The following is a 22,871-nucleotide window of genomic DNA, read 5'->3' on the forward strand; positions in this document are numbered from 1 at the left end:
TCCATCTTAGAATCAATACCGTGTATGGTTCCAAGACAGAAGTGCAGTAAGAGTGAGGCAATGGGGGTTAAATGACTTGTCAGGGTCACAGAGCTAGGAAGTGTTTGAGGCCACATTAGAACCCAGGACCTCTAGTCCCTAGGCCTGGCTACACCAATTTCTAATGTGCCGGGATGGCGATGCATATGTGTGTGCATTTGAATGTATCTGGTTCGTGGCTTTCCCTTTGTTGTTGGCAATCGCCAAACCAGCTTTCGTGGCTTCACAGGCCAAGTTTACATGGCACCAAGGAGTATGAAGGGTTTATAGCTGCTCAGGGGGTGGAGAACAGATTAAGGCTGTGTAGACATGCAATTTGAATAATATAGGAAAAAATGAAAGGTTAATAAAAACTAGTGGACTTTATCCTTGTAAGTTAAGGATAATTACATAATGAATCTGTCCCTTCAAAAATAAAAGACATTTTCTTTATCTTGGAAATAAATTTATATTGCCAATGAAAAATGAACCTCCAGACTCTCGCAATGGCTGGGAGCTTGAAAATAAGGATGTTTTAAGAGACACTGAACAGTGGAAGACTCTCTCTGCCCCCGGGAACTGCCTGCTTTTTTGTTCTCCCTTTGGAATGCCAACAACCTTCCCATCTTCACCTGGGTACGTTTCACGTTTCACATTCACTTCCTGCATTCACATTTGGCATCGATAGGTTGGGATGCAAACGGGGGGTGCTCAGCCTTTGTTCAGTTCCGGCTCAGGTAGAACACGGGAGTGAGCGAAGGGGGCCGAGGCACGGTGGGAAATCCGGTGAGGAGAGCCAGCTCCGTCGTCTCTTCTCTTGCTTGGCCAGCCGTTACGCAGATGGCCATAAGCGGGCCTTGCATGAGATCTGACGCGGCCCAGAGTCCTGGGAAAATATCGCTTGGATATTTGTCTCCGCATTTTCCATGCTCCATTGATGAATGAAATGGTAAATATTTAAAGCTCGACGCTCTTTTCATTTCCTCTTCAAAGACCTACCCAAAGTCTATCTGTTCAACGCGGCATCCCTGCTCGGGAAGCCATTAATCACTCTTTGTTTGGGCCTATCCGGCTGCTCCCATTTCCATGGAAGAGCATCGAGGCATTTGGGCCTTTGTGGGCCACCTGACGCCCACCCTGGGCACGAACCTGGGCCGACACGGAGTGTGGTGGAACAAGGGCTCCTTGTTAGCACTGTCACGCGTGCTGGTCAGCTTCCAGTCACGGAGGAAACACTCGAAATCAAAGGCCAAAGTGAGAACGGACAGCTTTTCCTCTCGTTTGGAAGGGGCTCAGATGGGACAGCGTCAGGGGGGACTGATGGTGCCCGAGTGGCTTCCAAATCCACGGCAAACCTTTGGCGCATAATTCCATCTTCTCTCTCTGTCTGTCTTTTTCTTTCTTCTCTCTCTGCCTCTTGGTCTCTCTCTGTCTCTGTCTCTCTCCCCAACCCCCCACTTTCCTTTCTCTCCCTCTACCATCCTCCTCCTGGCGTAGATTGTGGTGTCTATGGACTATTTAAAAGAAATAAACAGACTTTGTTTTCTTAACAAGAATTTATTTTCTTTTTCCCTTTTAACCCCTGACCTTCCATCTTAGAATCCACACTGTGATTGGTTCCAAGGCAGAAGAGAGCAATGGGGGCGAAGTGACTTGCCCAGGGTCACCCAGCTAGGAAGTGTCGAGGTCAGGTTTGAACCCAGGACCTCCTGCCTCCAGGCCCGGCTCTCTATCCCCTGAGCGGCCCAGCTGCCCCCTTTTCTTCTCCTACTAAAAAGGGGAGAAGTAATCACTGTGGAGGCCCCAGGCCTTAGCCCTGAACCGTTAGGGAACAAGAAGCAGTAAGGCTGCCGGGCTAACTCGCTGACAGGCGCGATGCCCTGGTGTAGACGAGTCAGCGAGTTAACCTGCCACAGCCCGAGCCCCGGAAGCGGTTTACAGCCAGGTTTGCGAGCTCTCGGCGGAAGCCCAGCGTCTCTTCTCGCAGACGCTTCTGTGGCCCTTCCGGCGCCCAACGCCGCTGCCTCCAGCCCTTTGGCCACGCCGCGATTTCCGGCAGGCCGCTGCGCTTCCTTATTGGCCCCGTAGCGCGGCGGCTCGGCGTTTGCTGTGGGCCTGCGCGGTGGGTTTCGCTCTCCCCCTCGCCGCCCCGGCTCTGTTGGCCGCGGTGTTCCGGCTTTGCTGGCAGCGTGTCTCCACCCCCGACAGATCTGCCGGAAGGCCTCGGCTCGCTGCTCTGCCGGCGGCTGCCTTGTTTTCCTGCTCAGAGTAAAAGACAATCACAGGATCCTTAAACTCATGGCTGACAGCAGGAGTTACGGAGACGCGTCCCGCCCGCTCAGCGCTTTGTAGCCGGCCTGACGGCAGATTAGAGGCTGGCACGTGCCGCGGTGACAAAGACTCGGAGCCGCCGAGCCTGCTGTAGAGGGGGTTCTCTCCTCCTCTTTGTTCGCCTGCAGAGCTGCCATGTCAGATGAGCGCGGGCCGGGACGACCTGCCAAGGCAGCCGCCCCTGATGTGGAATTACAAACACTGGACCCATTGAGTGCCTGGGTGTCCGCAGGGGGCGGGGGCTGCCTGGGTGTCCGCAGGGGGCGGGGGCTGCCCGGGTGCCCGCAGGGGGGCCATGCCCGGCACCCCGGGGGCACAAGGGAGTCCTAGTGGGATTTAGGAGAGGCGGCTCGCCCCGGCCTCCATGCGAGCTTTGGCCCTCCAGGCTCTCTGCATGTTTGCACCCCGCTGGCTCAGAGGGCGCAGGCTGCCTGGGGATCCCAGAGCTCCGTCTGGGCATCTGATCCCCTTGGGATGAGCGCTGCCCCCAAGGGGCTTCCTCTTGCGCCCTAAAATGAGCGGAAGAGTCTCCCCAAGTCATCCGGAAGGGGACATGGACTTGTTACATCACGTTTCTCTACATGGGGAATCTATGCTGGATCTCAGACAGCCTGAGCAGAGGGTCTGCCCCGTCCTTAGCAGACTCTGGGGGGCAGGTGGGGGCCACCGGGAGGTCCCCTGACACCTCCCTGGCCGGAGCTCAGGGCAGGTGCTCCCATTAATGAAGCCTCCGGAACAGGCTCAAAATGATAGTTCTAGGATGGGGGGGGGGGGATGAGAAAATGCCAGGCCGGGAGAAAATCACAGCTTGCCTCTCTGCCAGAGGAGGCCGGCTCTGGTGGGGTCTGGGCACCCTCCAAAGCTCGTCTAATCCGGCACCATTTAAACTGATGGGGATCCCCCAATCCAGAAAATACAGCTTTTAGGGGCTGCCAAATGGTCAGCGTAGCCCCTTCCTGGGAAACAGTCCTTTGTGGGGGCGGCGGGACCCTACTGTGCCAGCCTACCTTCCAGACCTCCAAAGGGAACTCGGGGAAGAGGACCTTGGCACTTCTGCCCTGAGAAACCTGCTTGGCCCTGCTCCCTGCCAGGCTGGAAGGTGGCGTGCCCGGCGGCAGCCCGAAGCACCCTGCCAGCGGCACCCACCACCTTCCTGGCTCAGCCAAGAGCTTCCGAGGCAGAGAAGGAGAGGGAGCTGTGAGCAAACAGCCGCAACATTCCTTTCCTTCTCATGGCTAATATTGATGATTAAATCATCGTAATTTACAGTTGTCTCGGCTAATCACCTGATGATTTATTCACCTGCTCGTGCTTAGAGTAAGGAGATAGCTGCGATTAACTCGATTTCCCCGATAGTCGCTGCAAATGGAGTGGATGGGAATCTGTGCCAGGAGCAAACAAACATATTAGCAGGAAATGTTTAAATGATCTGGATAACCCTCGGAGCCCGCCTGGCAGGTGGCAATATCCTGTTTTTAAATTACATTTCAGCAAGTGAGCATAATAAATCCTCTTGTGTTGTACATTTTGCTGGTAGCGATGGCGCAGGCCCGCATTAGTCTCTTTGACCTCATTACTGCTAATCGTGAGCACGGTTTTAATAGCTGCCACCGCGAGTGAAATGGTTAATCCAGCAGGCCCCGCCGAAAGAGGGCCTGTCAGGTTATTGATGACAAATTAAAATTAATAAAGAAGATCTGGGTGGAATTTGAGGGAATGGAATAACGACGAGCATCCAGATGATGGCCCAGGCCTCTGGGGGGCCCCGTGAAGAATAATGTTTTTGGTGTACGTGGATTGTCTTGAAAGGAACGCTAAAACTGCCAAATCTCGCCTTTTGCCTGGAAGACTTCCTGAAATAGGAGCTGTATTCTTTTGGCCCTCATCACATGTAATTTATCCCTCGGAGAGTTATTTCCTCTTTGGTACACCTTAGCACTCGGCTGTAATAATAGCATGTTTCTGAGCTTCGACGATTTTATTTACCTCGAGAAGAAAGAACCTTTACAAGAACACACACGCGCGCGCGCGCACACACACACACACACACATCCAGAAGACTTCAGCAATAAGGAAAGTTCAGTCCTGCATTTCTGCTGGAGGCAGCAGCCTGATTTCAAAGTCAATTCAGCCTTTCCATAAAGGAGCCAAGGGCCCCTCCCTGCTCATTCCAAACCCACCTGCCCTTTTCCCTTTCTCTCCGGGATTTCTGCATTTAGACGAAAGTCATATACCTTCGAGGGGCCAAAAAGTGGGAAAAGCAAATGACTGGAATATTAGACTGCCTTGACTAAGGGAAATGTGTTTAGGTATGTTTTATGTTGACTTATAAATAGCATGTTTATTAAAGAAGGAAGGTCCATTGGGAAATGAGGGGCTTAGCGGAAAGAGCCATTCACCATCTGGGACTGTGGATGAAGGCCATTTGGAGGTGGGGAATTAAATGAATGCGGCTCACTAGCATTAGTTCACTTCTTAGTAGTTGGTCAGCTACATCACAGAAGCATCCTTTGACTACGCCCAGGAGGCATACGGTGACAACAGCCTGATCTCTTTCCCAAAGAGCAGGCAGTACTTTAAGGTCAACATGGAAGTTATTGGTAGTCAGCTCTAAAGGGTACATTTGTGAGAAATGGGAGGAGGGAGAGCAGGGAAAGGCAGAGAGGGAAAGGGAAAGGGAAAGGGAGGCAGGGAGGGAGAGAGATAGACAGACAGGCCAGAGAGACAGAGACAGAGAAAAAAGGGAGAGATGGAGAGATGGAGAGAGAGAGGTACAAAAAGATACACAGAGACAGAAATAGAAAGAGATGGAGAGAGAGATGGAAAAGGAGAGGGAGAAAGACAGATGGAGAGCTGGAAGGAGAGAGAGATAAGCCCAGATGTATTTAATAAGGGGATGTAAATGTTTCCAGGGGGAAAAGATCTTTGAGAAGTCAGCAATGTCAATGTCACAAAATATAAGTCCAGAAATTTAGGTTGGGTTCACTGGATATAGTGAAAAGAGCCCTAAATGAAGAGTCAGGGAACTAGAATCCAGTCCTGTCTCTTCTGTGACTTACCATGTATGTGAAGAGCAGAAATTAAAGTCTGGCTGTACTCATCATACAAGACAGCACCTCTACCACTGACCATTTCTAGTCTTGCTAATCTGAAACTCTTTAGGTTAAACAACATGACCCAGTGCCAGTGAGCAGAGGCATGATGGGAACTGAAAAGAAGTGATTCACCCTAACTCTCATATCATATAGGCCCTAGAGAAGAAGCAGGAGAAGAAGTATTCACAGGATAGATTGGATGGGGAGAGCTTTGCTGTGCTGACTGGGTGTAGCTGTGGGTCTGACTCACCGTCTACTAGAGCTTCACTTTAGTACAACAGGAGAAGTAGGGCTGGAACTGGCATCCTTTGTGCTGCCTTTGTGAAATTAGACCTAAATGACTGCTCCTTCTATATTTGTGTCCTGGAGTAAATCCCTTCTACTCCATGGGTTCCAGTTACCCCACCTATAAAGTGTGTGTGTTGGGGGGTGTACAAGGTGATTCCTAAAATCTCTTCCATGTCTCTATAGTCCACTGATATGATGCAATAGTTGGCAGATATAAGTAAGCAGTGTCAAACTGTGTGACACCCTGGGAATGGGCTAAAAGCAGGCCCTCCAAAGTAACCAGCATCTTAGTAGCATTCCTGTCCCCTCCCTGCCAACCCCCTCCCACCAAGCCATTTCAATATCAAAATAGCTTTTTTAAATTGTTGTTTGCATGTCTTATCAAATTCATGGAAAATGTCTCAGTTACATACAGTGATCTGCCACTAACTCCCTCCACCAAAGTCTTCTCATGGTAGAGGGGCAGTCTTGGGGTATCATGGGCTAAGCCAAGAGAGTTCAAGCTCAGACAGTTACTACTAAGTGAAAAGGACTTGGAGGTTTAACAGCCTGAGATTATTGTCTAAGGAAGGCCCAGGGATAGCATTTGGGTCAGACCAGAGGACTTCTATTAACCTTTGCACATTTTTAGTTGGTGAAAAAGCATCCGCTGGGATCCCTAGGTGTGACTGTCATTTGCTACTATTCCTCCTTATATGGGGACAAATGGTAGTGTCTGAAACCTGACACAGTGAGAATCCTTGCTCAGGGGGATCCTCCTCCTACCCCATGTCTCTTCCTCCTGATGGCTGCTTCTGAGCAATTGGCATCCCTGCCATGGGAGGAAATGAGACTTTGCAATGCTGGATTTTCTAGGACAGTATCTGTGTGTGTGTGTGTGTGTTTGAATATGTTTATAAATATATATTTGAGATTTCTATTTGCATTCATGTATACATTTAAAAACTTTCACCTTCTATCTTAGAAAAAATACTGTGTATTGGTTCCTAGAGAAGAAAAGAAAAAGAGAAGAAAGGGCTAGCAATGGGATCAAGTGACATGCCCAGAGTCAAAGAGTTAGGAAGTGGCCGAAGTCAAATTTGAACCCAGCACTGTCTATCTCTAGGCCTGGCTCTCAATCCACTGAGCCACCCGGCTTCCCCTTATATATATATACATATATTTTTTTTTTTAAGAGAAAATATCTTCCTACAAAATTTCAGAGGATCTCTCTGGGCCAAAACAACGACAGCAAAAATAAAACGATGCCGTCAGAGGAGCCTGGAGGTAAAGTGTCCCGTGGGGTTGCTACGATTCTCCAGAGGATACTAAAGCTAGAGTCATTTCTCTAGGAAGGTTATTGGAGACTCGATCTTCAAAGACTTTGGGAAGCTTGGACTGTCTTCACCCTCTGTCTCCAACCTTCCTTTCCAAATTCACTGACGATATATCACTCGCCTCATATATAAATTCTCTTCCCGGGAGTCTGAGGGCCTGCTGGCTCTTCTTACCCCATGTTTTCTCTCTCATCTCCACCAAACCTAGAACGTTCTCTCCTCTTACCTCTTCTCCTTGGGGTTGCTAACTCCTTTAGCTGCTGCTCTCAGCTTATCCAGCTCTTGGCACTCCCCACACCCAGTGAAATGATTTTGTGTCTGTTTTTGTCTTGAGTCACTTTTGTATTCCATGCTCTCCCCCTGCCCCTGGAATATAAGGTCTTTGAGGGCAAAAAGTATTTATTTTTTCTTCTTTTGGTCTGAACCCTCAGTGTCTAACACAGTGCTTGGCACTCAATAAGCACCTGATAAATAATACTTCCTTATGGAATCCAATATTTGAATTAGAAACAGAAAACTAGGGATTTCCTTGTTTTTCCTTTTGCTTTAGAGGTCCACAATTTCCCTATTTCTTTGCCAGTGGATTAGAGAAAGAGGGGAGATTTGGGGTAATTGGGCACTTACATAAGGAGATCTCTTACAGGACTGGTAGCTGTTTGTCTGAAACTGGGGGTCAGGCTTAATGAGTAGCTCATTACTAGATCTTGCTGCAAAGGAGAGATGTGTCCATTTTGGCCCAGCGTTGGGTGGGATGCTGGAATGCCTTTCAGAAAACATTGCCCATTGAACAGGTGTGCTCCGTCTCGTCTCCCCCATTTGTCTCTATCTCCAGAGAAAGCATCGCTTTAATAGAAGACCGGGAGGAGGCTGACACTTTGAAGAATGGAGATGAAATCTTTCTCGATTCCTGTCGTTGACATACACTTGTCAAATTGCTCTGCCTACGAATTGCAAAATAAAAATACCGAAAATGAGGAATTAATTCAATTAACCATTTTCCCACCCACATTTTACCTTTCCTCCGTGCTCCAGGGAATCATTTCTGCAATGTATATCACCCGCAGCCTTATTCTTACCATTATTTTACCCTTAATGAGTATCCCGTACACATCAGAGGGAAAGTACAAAGGTTACATTGTACATTAACGGCACTGCGCAACACGGTATGCAAATATCTGTATGCAAATAGTCAGCCTCGGGAAGATGAATGTGTTATATTTTTAACCAGTTAACTATGACTGTGAAGTATTGGGCGAGATATTCAGTGGTTTCATTTTTATATCTTTCTTGTAAATAATGCATAAAGTATGTAGATGTTGTCAAAGCATGATGAAGCTATTAGCTTTAGAGTTTCCATAGTTAAGAATGTGTTCAGCATGGAGCCAGTAATAACTCATTTCTACGTGCAGAACCCATTAGAAAATATTTCTTGCTCAAGTCAGTGTTATCATGTGACATAATGATTTTGCTTAAAACCAAGTTAAATGAAGAGTAAAATTAAACAATATTGCATGAATTGTGTTTGACTAATTTTGTGTCACATTATATTAGCCAAGCTTTCACAATATGTGTTAATGACAAATAGTGTAAGCCCCGAACATACTTTATGTGTCTCTACAATCACCCTGAAGTCATTAGCTTTTTAAAGGTTCATTTTGTTTGCAGCTCTTATAGCCACTGGCTTTTTAGTGATTTCTTTTGTCCATAAAAGGAGACACAATTGGTGAAGAAATTTCGCATAAGTCTTGAGGACTTAAGGCCGCTAACAAGGGCATAATTGTGTGTGTGTGTGTGTGTGAGTGTGTGTGAGTGTGTGAGTGTGTGAGTGTGTGTGTGGAAACTAATGCAGATCACTGGAGAACCTGAGAATGACAAGGGGCTGAACTCTGGTCCTAAAGGAGATGGTGCGATTCCAGGTCCTCCATTCCAGGGGAGATCCTGCCCTGCTCCTGTCCAGCCATGGTCCTCTCAGGGTAAGACCGGACAGGAATCTTTGGGATCCTCCTCCTTTTGGCAATGCAGAGTCTCTCTCTCTCTCTCTCTCTCACCATACAGAGAGCAGCACTGATGCCACCTCTCTTTTTGTACACTATTGGGTGCTTTGTCCTTTAGTAGCCACCCCGATGGACAAAGGCTCCATCCATGTCTGTATCGCCTGAGAGGATGGTGTTTGGGCTGTATGGATGGGATGAGGCTGTATGGAGCATGGGATTGTTGACATAAGGCTGAGCGGACTGGATGGCTTGCCGGGATGAGGTTGTGGGGAGTAGGTGTAGGTGAGCGACCCAGTGACATGAGATAGTAGAAAGGAGCCAGCCGAATGTTGACATTTATTTCCTAGAAGCACTGTTTGACCTTTATCAAGTACAGCGATAACCTCCGTGTAGTTCTCGCTATGGTCTTTGCTGATCGTATAAAGGGATTCCAAGGGTTAGGAAATAGGACAGTTCTTAATACGACATGTGGAACAATAAAATGGATGAAGAGGGGAACTGACATGGTGGAGCTATTACAGCCAGCTTCCCAAATGTTTGCAATATCACAGAGCTTTGGCCAGCCCAAGCCAGAGAGCTCTCTCCCCATGGCACTCCTGAAAAGCAGAGTGATGCAACTATCTGCTTTCCAGTGCATGTGCATGTATGTGTGCGTGTGCGCGCGCGCGTGGGTTAGGAGCATCCAAATATTTAATGATGTGCTAGTGAGTTTGAGAGACATCGGCATGATTCATTAACACATCAATGGTGCAGCCACCATTTTTCATTGGAGACTCACCAAACTATTAGAGTGCATTAAAAATCATAATGTTTAGAAATTAGCAGTGGAAATGGAAAAAAAATCCACTCTAGCACAGCTCAGGCAATTCAATTTCTGTGAATAATAGGACGTCACCAACAAGGGAGCCTTGTCTCTAAAGGCAACAAGGGGCCATTATCATGGTGGCTCCAGGGGATGATCAGACCCCTGCTATGCGTTATTCAGGTTCCAGTGAGAGTCAATCAATTAGTAAGTGCTTACTGTGTGCCCAGCATTATGGTGCTAAGCACTGGTAAGTCACTTGCCCCAGGCCACATAACCCAAGTATGTCAATATGTGTCAGAGGCAGGATCCGAATCCGGAATATCATAGCCCCAAGTTGGGCTCTCTATCCGTTGTGTCCAATTGCTTCTCTTGTGCATATATATGTGTGTATACATGTGTGAGTACATGTATGTATGCACACATGTTGTTTCTCCTGACAGTATGGAAGCTCCTTGAGGAGATAGACTACCACAACAAAAGAGCTTAATAAATGTATGTTTATTGACTGGGTGAGTAGTGATAATCTGAGGCAAAGAGTGAGAAATGAAGTTGGAAAAATGGACTGGCCTCAGATTGTGAAGAACATTCTCAAAGGCATCATCATTTTTTTCAGTCTTGGTACCCCTGGTTTCCTCACTTTCCCTCAGAGCACACACCCAACTGATTGCCAAACAGTGTCATTCCTACCTTTTCACCTCTATCCTCAGTTCTTTCCTCTCATAAGGCCACCACCATGGCTCATGTTCTCATCATCCTTATTGTAATGGCCTCTCAATGATCTACGCCCTCAGGCTCTCTTCTCTCTAGTCCACCTTACACAGGACTGTCAAAGTGATCTTCCTTACACATAGATCTGCTTATGTCATCCCTTTACTCAGGAAATTCCACTGGCTTCCAACTAATTCCCGAAGAAAATGTCAACGTCTCTGTTTAGTGTCTTGAACCCTTCACAGACCTGACTCTGACTTATCTTTCCGGGCACATTACATGGATCTTCCCTTCCCAACCTCTGCTGTCCAGCCAGACTGGGCTTTTCTCTGTTCCTCTCCCATGGAATCATCCTCCAGGCCATCTCTTTGCTTCTTCTGGCCATTCCACTCTCTCATCATCAAGTTCCTATCTTCCTCAGAGCCCCATTTTCTTATAAATCCCTTCAGGATCACCAGCTTCTGGTGCCCCTTTCCAAATTCCCTTGGAGCGATCTCCTTTGTTCTCTAGAGTATATTGACTTATTCTTTGTACCAGTGTCTGGTTTGAGCTCATTCAGTCAAGGCTCAATAAATGCTTATTGCTTGATGTGGTAATGGGGAGGCACAAAGAGTTCCAAGCAGGGAGGGATGGAGTCAGATTGGGGCTGCCTTTGTTCAGGTTGGAGAAAATGAACTAGGGTGGGAAGGATCTGAGGGAGATCACAGACAGACATGAAATGGATAGCACTTGCCCACTGATTGAAGGGGAGATGGGAGATGGCAGATTCACAGAGGCCTTGAAGGTTACAAGACATCTAGGTGGCACAGCAGATAGAGTACTGAGCCTGGTGTCAGGAGGATGGAGTTCAATTCTAGCCTCAGATCCATAACAAGTTGTATGACCCTGGGCAAGTCATTTAACCCCTGATACCTCAGATTTCTCAATGATAGAATTGGGATAATAATAGCATCTACTTCCTTTGGCTTCTGTGAGGATTAAATGAGACAGTAATTGCAAAATGTTCTTAGCACAGGGTCTGGCACATAGTGGTTGCTCTATACTTGTTTCCTTTCCTTCCCTACTGAATAAGGATTTATCTAAAGATCTGAGGCAAAACTTCATATGACAGCTACTGGTTTTCAGCCTCTATAGCTAGCACCCATCGTCTGTCTCCCTGGATTTCTCCTTTACCCCGGTACCATCTCAGTGGCAGGTGAAATGTAGTAGAAATTTCCCCAATCTATTTGTTGAATATATATTTAAGAGTGAGGGCTGTTAAAATGGGAGGAATTCAAATGAGCACAATCCTCACCTCGAAGTCGCTATGTAGCACACAAAGTGGACAGATCCCTGGGTTTCCAGTTAGATGGACAAAGATTTGAATCCTGTCATTTTGCAATCCTTAGCAAGTCTTTTAACGGCACTGTGCCTTAATTTGCTAATCGGTAATGAAAGAGTTGAACTAGATGGATTTTGAGGTCTCCTCCAGCCCTAAACCTCAGGATCTGTGATTTATGTAGCTACATCTCATCCCATTTGTGAACTGGGATCTCAGGCTCCATTCAACTGATGGTGGGATCTTTAATCTTCCATAAAGAGACTCCTTAACTTCCTTGGGTCACTCACCTCCATCCCAGGGAGCTGCAGGGCTATTATGGAACGTTCAGGCGCCTTATCGTCAGGATCCTCTGACTTGTCACTACCAAGGTCTCGTGTAGGCTGACTTAGGCTCACCCCGGAGAAAAGGGGGGAAAGATCAGAAGGCTTCAGCCATCATGGACAGATGCACCCACAGAGCATGCAGGAGCACACCCAGCCCAAGCTACGCACATGCCAATGGTCACCACCACTGAGGCACACCCTCTCTGGTACTCTGACATCAAAGACCTCAGACAATTTCTGTCAAAGCCCAGCACCCGGGTCTTCCCGAGGGACTCACATGGTTACAGAGGAACACAGAGATAGGGAAAGCCACCCAGGTAACCAGGCTCCCCAGAGGCACCCAGCTCTACCACAAAGAGGTCTCACCTGGCTCACTACCTCTCTCTCCTTCCACAACAAACACCTCCTCAAGCAGCAGAATAATGGGCCCTGAAAAACACCAGCCCAGAGGGGCTCTTCCTGCCTGATTTTATCTACTGCCTGCAGGCAGCCTCTGAATGGGAGAGAGGCTGATGCAGTCCTCAGGGCTATTGCCTGCAGCTGCTACTTGCTGGCCTCACAGCTCAGCTGTCCTGGCTTCTAGAAAGTGCCAGAACAGCAAGGGCTTTTAAAATGGGATGAATTCTCAGCTCCCTGAGAGGGCAGGAGAATCACTCCATGATTTCTTGAGGTCACCTCCTGGCTTATGGCTTTATGGAACTAGTGATTCTAAGTTATCTGTAGAAAACAGCTTCTGCTCTGGGAAATGTATTGTCCTAGTTGCTGGGGGCATCTCTAGAGCCCTTTAAGTTTTCCAAGCCCTTTACAAATAATCTCTCATTGAAGATTCACAATCATTTGATCCTACAAGGACTAGTATCACCCCCATTTCATAGATGAGGACACAGAGGCTCTGAGTGGTTAAGGGATTTGGTCATGGTCACAATAGCAATTGTCAAATCAAGAACAATTTACCACATATCAAGGATACAGCAATAAAGGAGAAGCAGTCCCTGCCACTAAGGATCTTGGATTCTCATTGGGAAGATGACAGGTCCACATATAGGTTTATACAAATCACTATAGAAGGGAATGTCCTAGCAACTGATGTCTTGCCTCTAGTACTTGGTACCTGTGTGACCTTGGGTCAGACACTTACCTTTTCTAAGCTTGGATCCTCAAAATGGGATTAGATCACTTGGATCAGGGTTGTTGGGAAGGATATGTTCCGTAAACTTTAAAATTCTGGAAAAAAAAGATAGTATCAATATTGAGATTACTAATGAACTCTCCAGAAGAATTCATTGGAACATATTATCCTAGTCCATATGTGACTCATTTGAGAGAGGCAAGGTGTAGGATCGACTTTCCTACTGGGAAAAGTGAAGGAGAGGGAAAGGAAAACTGGATCTAGCCATGGTCTAGCCCATCTATTAGATCACTAGTTTCATTGGAATAGTAAACTCTGTCAAAGTTTGAAAGTAAAAGCTTTCTTCCTCCCCTCCCTTTCCTTTTCCCTCAGCCCCAACTCTCCCTGCCAAGAACCAAGGAGCTTTTCTATTTTGATTCAACAACTCAAGACTACCATGTTGAATGAACTAGACTTATGCCCCCAGTCCAATTCCTGGTACTTAATAAAAGCTTATTGACTGATAATCTGCAAGTACTCAGAGAAATCTCTAGGATAGGATGTAGTCTAACATTGAGGTGAGTGGAACAGAAAATAATCATGTTAGACAGTGAGTAGGAGAAGAAGTCCTTGATGCTGGATGCTTTTTATACTTTGAAAGTTTAGCTACAGTAGAGCCATTCCAAAAGGAGAAACACATCATGGAGCCTTAGTTAGGGCAGAATGATGTAGCTGGTAAATGTTCTTCAGAGAATAGCCCTGTAGCTAGAGCAGGGGTCAGCACCATGGACAGGGATAGAGGCACACAATGTCTCAGATGGCACAGAATGGCACAGAGGCTGAAATACTTAATAGCTTTTTTAGAGACTTGCTCTTTTTTATATAGCATTCTTAGAAGCCATTTTAAAAAGGATTCTTACTTGGATTTTCAGTGTATATTTTATAGTTGGTCTTTGCCTTCAAGCCCAAGAGCTTTTGAGTCCTCTCATCTTGTGCTTTGCTCTGGTCATCTCACCAGCAGTCTTGCCTTCTGGCCCAGAGATCATTCTCCCTAGGCATAATCAGCACTTAATAAGTACTTTCTCATTTGTGCCATTCATTCACATACATGTTGTCAGTGGGACATTCCGATCTACCTAAGAGGAATATCAGAGATCTTTTCCTTCAAAGTGGGTTATTTCATTGAAAAGCAAAATAATTTGCTTCCAATGGCGTATTTTCTTCATTGATGACAAGATCACCCATTTGTCATCAAATAAACACCTTTTATCATCATTAAATAAATATCTATTTATCAAGTGCCTACTATGTGCATTTTAATGTGATATTCAAGGTTTTGAGGGAGCTAAAAATAAACCAGACATTGGACTCTTAAAGAATATATAATATTAGGGACAAAGAAGGTGTGGAACTGAAGCTTTTCTCTTATTCAATCCAATGGATAAAACATGTAATGTATTCAATTTAATATGAAAAGATTTTCCCCTTCTTTTGCTAAAGGACAATAAAATTTTCAAAAGAGGAACATGAAGATTTTTGCTTCAGTAGAAGTAAAATACACTATGTTTCAAAGGCAATCCCCTAAAATTTAAGTTTCTTTTACATAAAACATTGTGTATCTGTTGAAAAGGGCCCCAAATATGATGTGACCAACAGCCAAAATATCACTGGATAATATTTCTGAGAAATGTTTCTCTCTAGTATCAAATGAACTTTCACTGAATCCTACAACTCCTCCCTCATTGATTGATGATCCCATCCCCAACAGGGGTTGTTTAACCTCTTCTTTCCTCAAGTCTCCCATGCCATGCCATGCCATGCCATGCTCTCCCCATCCTCTCAGCTGAAAACATTGTTTCCTACTTTACTTAGAACACTGAAACCATCCTCACTGAGCTCCCTCTTCTCCACTTATCTCCATGGTGTGACCCCTTATCATCACCCTCCATTCTGCTCTACTTTCCTCTGTTCTCTAAAAGAAGTGGCTCCTTTACTTATCAAAGCTATCTCTACTACACATATCTTACATCTTACTCTCTCCAGGCTTCTCCTCCATATCACCTCCATTCTCCTCCTCCCTGTCTCTGAGCCTCAATCTCTCCCTATCTATGCTTCCGATAATCATACCCCGGTTTCCTGAAAAACTTCAACACACACACACATTTATGTTTATATATCTCTAGGTACATATAGGTATATAAATACACACACACATCCTTTTTCTTAGTCAAACTCCTTGCAAAAGGTCTCTAGTCAGCAGTTTTGCTAAAGTATCAGTCTGACCCTGTTATCATTCCTCTGATCAACAAACTCGAACAGCTTCCTGTTATCTATGGGATCCAGTACAAACTCTTCCCTTTAGTATTTAAATGCATTAACAGACTCCATTCTTTCCTTTCAGTCTTATTACACATTACTCAATTTCCTGACTAGTCTTCTTATTGTTCCTCACACATGACCTCCACCTCCAGACTCACACAGTGCCACACCCTATGCCTGGAATGCTTTGCCTCCTCATCCTTGACTGAAAATTTCTAGCTTCTTTTAAGACTCAGTTCCAGGGCTCTCTTCCCTCTGGTGCCTTTTTGATCTCCCAACCATCTAGTGTCCTTTGTCACAAAATTACCCTACAACTATTTTCTATCTAGCTTGTGTGGACATCTATGTACACATCCCTTGATATAATGGAAGCTCCTTGGGGGTAGGCACCGTTCAACATTTGTCTCTCTGACTGTACTACCTAGTTCAGTGAATAGCTCAATCTGGAGTTAAGAAAGACTCAGCTTGAATCTTGCTTCAGTCACCCTGTGAGTCAGAGAAAGTCCCTTACCCTCTCAGCTTCTTGAACTATAATAGAACATATACTACAGGGGAATTGGGAGGACCAAATAAAGAACAAATATGTATAAACCTTAAAGCACTACATGGAGGTTAACTATTTTTACTATTATTAAGAGAGAATATTAAGTGAATGATGACAGGACATGAAGGGAAGAGAAGAGTAAGAAAGACTTGTCCATACTTTCACAGAGCTCGTGGTTAATTAGATTTCCTGGTAGTTGAGGGCATAGATGGATCAACTTCTTTATTTCAAAAATATACTTCTTGTTTGATTTGGGCTTGTGAGGTGTAATTTTTTTTTCTGAGGGGAGCTTATTGGACAAATTTGAAGGTGGAAGAGTTTCCTTTAAGGCTCTAAGAGTACGTTGTGGTTTGCAGTGAGCAATATGAATACCCATGTGGACTGGGGGGGGGGGGCAGATGAGAGAGAATTCCAGATGAAGGCCTATTATGTCAGCACTGAGTTCTGATCATATGTGGATGATGTCACTTTAAGAGCAATTCCCCTTAGAAGGAACCTGAAGTAAAGCTAAATCCCAACAGTGGGAGCTCAATACTACTAACCTAATAAATGAGAGGAATGCTGAAGAAGTAGTTTTCTTAGATTTTTGCAAGGTGTATGATAAAGTTGAACTAATCTGTGGAGAAGATGAAGATAAATTATTCAGTCATATAGTTTCAAGTGGTTGGATTGCCAGAATCAAACAGGATTCAATGTCAACATGGCAGGTCTCCAGGAGTAGCCGAGGACTTTGTGTTTAGCTTTGTACTATTTAACATTTTCACTAATACACAGGGCACCAGTGTTATAAGCTCATCAGACTTGTAGATGACCCAAGGTTGGGAGGGAGCACTGGTTCAGTGGATGACAAAGGGAGGATCCTAAAGGATCTTGCCAAGCTTAAGCAAACTCGAGATTGTGTCTTAGATGAAATCCAATAGGGCTAAATGTGGAGTCTTGCACTTCAGTATAAAAATCAGCCTCACAAGTCTAATATGGGACAGGCATTGATAGGTAGCAGCTGTTCTGAAAAGGCTCTCAGGGTTTTAGAAGCTTGTAAACTCAATCCAAATCAGCAATGGTGTATAGTGGCCAAGGAAGTGCATTTGTTTTTGAGCTATACACAGTGAATTAGCTTCCAGAAGAAGTGGGGTGAGAGTCCCTTGACTCTGTCAGGCCCCCTCTGTAGTGCTAGGTTCAGTTCTGAGGCTATACTTAGCCTGGAGAAAAGAAGATTTTGGGGGTGGGATCAAAAGATTGTTTGAAGAGATTTAGGCGATGTGAGGGAAAATATTCTAATGTGGAGGCATGTATCAAATAACTGGAAGGCAAGGGGAAGGCATGGATGGGTTGTAATCTACAATGATGGATGGATAGCACCCACCATGACATCATGGAAGACCTGAAACACTGACGAGTCTTTTGTAGCAAGGATGACAACATCACCCTGGTAGGGTTATCTATCCTCTGCTGCTGCACTGGGGTTTAGAGGTGACTTACTGGAGCTGTCTAAGATTGTGCTAGTGAAGTGGTAGTTGTCATCTATTTGGAAAGAAGGCCTCTAAATATAGGCCCAACAATGGGCCTCACATTTGTTTCTGAAGACCAATCTCACTGACTTTGAAGAGGCTCATCAGTGGCATGTCTTTGTGGTGATGGACTTTTTAGCCCTGACAACTCCAGTGAATCACACACACCCTCTCCCTCCTTACTCCAAGTCTTGTACTCTTTCCACCACTCCATGATCCTAGTCACATTTCTAGCAGGGAAAGGAACTACCACACACAGTTCTCTTCCATCTAGGGTCTTTGGGAATGTCACTGCATGAAGTTTCAAGGGCATAACCAGTGCTATATCCTAGGCCATTCAATGGATCATTTTGAAATGTGGTCCTACCCTTTGTCACTTATATTTGGCATCCAGTTTCCATGGTGCGTTAAGGTTACCTAGACCTTTCACCTTCAGGGGTTCATGATGGCCATCCTGCATAGGGCAGTGAGAAGATGATAAGGACATCAGCTAGTCTGAAGAATTTATGGGCTGAGGCATACACAACTTAGTAACAATATTGGAGGGTTTTCTTATTTTTGAATTAGAAGTAGAAGCATTTCAGTGCTGGCAGAAAATTGTTTTGATTCCTAAAGATAATCATGGTTCAAGATGAGTGATTCTGCTTCTTGGACTGCTGTTGATGCCAGTGTAGTCACTGTATCAACATGTTTCTTTTCAGTGAGAAGAAATCGGTCTCAGTTTGCCAAACATGGGAATTGCATGGACTCACTCTTCAGATGTTAGGTACTGGGGAAATTGAGAAGTTCTCTTCATTCTGGTTTGTTCTTTAAATGTTAATGGACTAGTAAGTACAGAGTTGATTGGGTATACTCAAAAGCTTTCCAGTGATCAGTACCCTCCATGTAGACTTGGAATGGGCTGCCTTGGGAGGCAGTGGGTTTTGTGCCTCTGGTGTTCTTTGACCTCAGAATGGTCACTTGTGGGGAATCAGAGAATCCCACATTTAAAACTGAGATGCACCTAGACCTCACACGGTATAGGGGCTTTATTTTCCAGATGTAGAATCTGAAGGCCAGCAAGAGCAATGGACTTGTCCCAGGTCACACAGCAAGTGACAGAGCTGGGATTTGAAGTCAATGTTTTGGATTTCACACCCTGGGCAGTTTCACTGTCAATGGAATTCTTGTTTGGTTGTTTGTCAGACCAGACGGCCTCTGAGGGTTTTCATGATTACAGAATCACAGACTTGAGAATTGGTAGCAACCTCAGTGGCCATTTAGTTTGAGTTATACTATAGCATATACTAGAAATGGTCATCTAGTCTCTGTCTAAAGACCTTCAAAGAGAGGGATACCACCATCTCCCCATTTGTTCCAATCTGGGGCTGCCCTGAAATTGTTAGGAAATTTTTCCTGATATCACACCTAAATTTGCCTCTTCCCTTCTCTTCAGACCTTGAAACCAATAACTTCACTGTTACTCTTGGATCTGAATAGCAGGGCTAAGAAGAATAAGTCTAATGACATGACAGCCCTTCAAATACTTAAAGACAACTCTTTTGTCCCCCTCTCCCTCAAAGTCTTCTCGAGACTAAGCATGTTCAGTTTATTCAACAGACCCTCAGATGTCATGGTCTCAAAACCCTTCATAATCTTGGTTGCCCTCTTCTGGACACTCTCCAGTTTATCCATTTCCTTTCTAAACTACAGCACCTAGAACTGAACACAATATGAAGGATGAGGTCTGACAAGATCTGAGGACAACGGAGCACTTACCTACCTCTTCCTGGAAGCAATTCTACTCTTAACATACTCTGAGATCACATTAATACTTTTTTTGGTTCCAGATAATATTGCTGACTCTGACTAAGCCTATAGCCCACTCACATTTAGGACAATTGCTGTCTATCCACATCTCCCTTATTTTATACTTGTGAAATGGATTTTTTTTGGTCTAAGTTCAAGACATTCATCCCCACTGAATTTCATTCTACTCAACTCGGCTTAATGTTCTCATCTGTTGAGATTGTTTTGGCTGCTCTTCTGTTAGCCGCCATATTAGCTATCTTTCTCAGATTTCTGTCATTTGCAAATTTGAGGAACATCCTATTCATGCCTTGATCCAAATTATTAACAAGACATTAAATAGCACAGTATGAAGTATAGAACCCTGGGGTTGGATCATATTTGGAACCTCTTGCCATGTTGACATTGAACCATTAGCTACTTACTCTTTGATTCCTGCCATGAATTCGTCTGTTTGCCTTATCATCTAAATCTCACCATCTTCTCCACAAAAATAGTTTGATACACCCAGTTAAAAATTTTGCTAAAATCCAAGTAAACTATCCAACAGTACCCTCCTCATCTATTTGCTTAAAAAGAAATGAGGGTAGGTTGATTTGACTTTTTTTTTTTTTAGGGAAGTCATAGTGGCTCTTTGTAATTTCCATTTTCTTTTAGAAATATTTACTAATCACCCCTTTAATGATATTCTAGACCTTTCCCAGAAACCAAAGTCAAGTTCCCTGACCACCTGTGGTTTGCAGCTCCTTCTCTTTCCTTCTCTCTCTCAAATCAGGATTACATTTGGCTTTCTCTAATCTTGGAGTAACTCTGCCCTTTTCTCTGGTCTTTCTTTCATATATCTCTGAAAGAAGCTCAGATATAATATTTTCCAGTACTTTCAGCATTCAAAGATGTAATTCATTTGGAGCAGGTGGCCTGAATTGATCAATGGTAGCTTGGCACTCTCCTTCTATCTCTTTACATAGCTCAAGTATCAATTTCCTGTTAGTCCTTTTTATCTTGCCATTTTTATTGTAAAGATCATTCTCCTTAGCAGAGAAATCAGAAAAACAGCAAAGAAGCAGAATTCTTTGCATTTTGTTGTCCTTAGTTTACCTTAATTTCATTCCTGACTGTTCCTCCTGGACTGTGTCATACTTTTAGATTTATCCTCTATTGTTAGACTCATTTCCATCTTCTGTACATTTCTTTTTAAAATTTCAGTTGGTTGATGGGTTCCCTATGTATCTACAATGGTTTTTTTTTTTTGGCTTACAATTAGCAACTTTCTTTCCTTTCCCCTATTTTCCCTTCTCTTTTTCTCTCCTTTTTCTTGTAAGAGAATGTAACATTTCCCTTCATCTTAAATGAACGTGGCTTTACTTTTTTGTTATAAAGAATTATTTTTTCCTAAAATCTTCTGAATAAATAGTAAATTGGCTATTCCACTGTCTTGCTTCAATAAAATCCCAGGAATTTGGGATTTGCCTGAGCACCTTACAGAACTTTATCAGCATTATCAGTCAGACAAGCAGTCCGTTACATTGAAATCTTAGGGGAACAGAGCCAAAATTTCACTTGTAAGTTGGTCAGCAAGGGGAAAATAGTTGTCTTCACTCGGGGGAGAGAACATAGCAAATAAATAGTTCTCAGAGGGAGCTGACTTTTTCTTGCAATCACACTATGATTTGTGTGATGTGTTAGGGAAATCGCTGACTCTTCCCTTGTTTAGAGCAGAAAGTGAATCCAGCTTGAATGATTATGGGAAGCTGGTTAGCTAGATACAGGGAGTCCTAAAAGTATTAATCCCTCTCCGCCTCCCCAGATTACATGTCAATGCAATTTTCAAGAATTATTTTCTGACACTTTGTGTTCCATGTTTTCTCCTTCCCTTTTCCCCTTTCCTCCCTCCCCAAGACAGCAGGTATTATGATGTAGGTTCTATATATGTTATCACATAATACATATTTCCATGTTCATCATATTGCAAAAGAAGATACATCTCACTTAAGCCAGAGGAAAATTCATGGAGGAAATAAAATGAAGAATGGCATGCTTCAGTCTGCATTCGGACTTTTAGTTCCTTCCACGGCATCAGAAAGCCTTCTCTATCATGAGTCCCTTGGAACTGTCCCGGGTCTTGGCATAGTTGATAACATGTTGATAAGTAAGTCATTCTTAGTTGATCATCAGACACTGCTGTTGTTACAGTGTACAGTGCTCTCCTGGTTCTTCTCACTTCACTTTGCATCAGTACATATAAGTCTTCCAGGATTTTTTGTGATCTTGTTTTTCATTTCAGATGATGCAACAGTATTCCATTACAGCCATACCACAACTTGTTCAGCCATTCCTCAATGGATGGATATTTCTTCAGTTTCCAGTTCTCTGCCTCCACAAAAATGAACTGCTATAAATATTTTTGTACAAGTAGGTCCTTTCCCCCATCTTTGATCTCTTTGGGACACCGACCAAGTAGTAGTCTTGCAGGGTCAAAGGAAATGTACAGTTTGTTGGCAATTTGGGCATGGTTCCAAATTGCTGTCTAGAATGGTTGGATCAGTTCACAGCTCCACTGATAGTGTTTTAGGCTACAACTTTTCCATATTCCCTCAAACATTTATCATTCCCCCTTTTTCTCATATTAGCCAGTCTGATGGGTTTGAGGAAGTACCTGAGAATTGTTTTAATTTGCATTTCTCCAATTAATAATGATTTGAAGCATTTTTCTTTATGACTAAAGATAGTTGTTGTTGTTGTTTAAGCCCTTATATACTGGTTCTAAGGCAGAAGATCAGTAAGGGCTAGGCAATGGGGGTTAAGAGATCTGCCCAGAATCACATAGCTAAGAAGTATCAGAGATCAGAGTGGAACCCAGGACCTCCCATCTCCAGTTCTGGCTTTCTCTCCATTGAGAGAGCTACCTAACTGTTTCAGTTTCTTCACCTGAAAATTGCCTGTTCATACCCTTTGACCATTTGCCAATTGCTTTTTATTCTTATACATTTGGCTCAGTTCTCCATATATGTGAGAAATGAGGCCTTGGTCAGACTAGCTCTAAAGATTTTTTCCCACTTTGTGGTTTGCTTTCAAATCTTGGCTGCATTGGTTTTGTTTGTGCAAAAGCTTTCAAAGTTATCTATTTTATACCTCGTATTGTTTTCTAAGTCTCATTTGAATATACATTCTTTCCTTAGCCATGGGTCTGAGATGTAAACTGTTTTGTGCTGCCCTAATTTCTTTGAGGTATCTCCTTCTAGTTCTAAATCATGTATGCATTTTGACTTTACTCTGGTATATGGCGTGAAGTGTTGGACCGTACCTTGTTTCTTCCATACTGTTTTCTTGTTGTTTTTCCTCCAAAGCTTGGATCTTGGGTTTGCCAAGCACTAGGTTCTCTGAGGGCCTAATCTGCCCCACTGA

The sequence above is a fragment of the Monodelphis domestica genome, chromosome 1 (genome assembly GCF_027887165.1).
Source record: "Monodelphis domestica isolate mMonDom1 chromosome 1, mMonDom1.pri, whole genome shotgun sequence".
NCBI classification, from domain to species: domain Eukaryota; kingdom Metazoa; phylum Chordata; class Mammalia; order Didelphimorphia; family Didelphidae; genus Monodelphis; species Monodelphis domestica.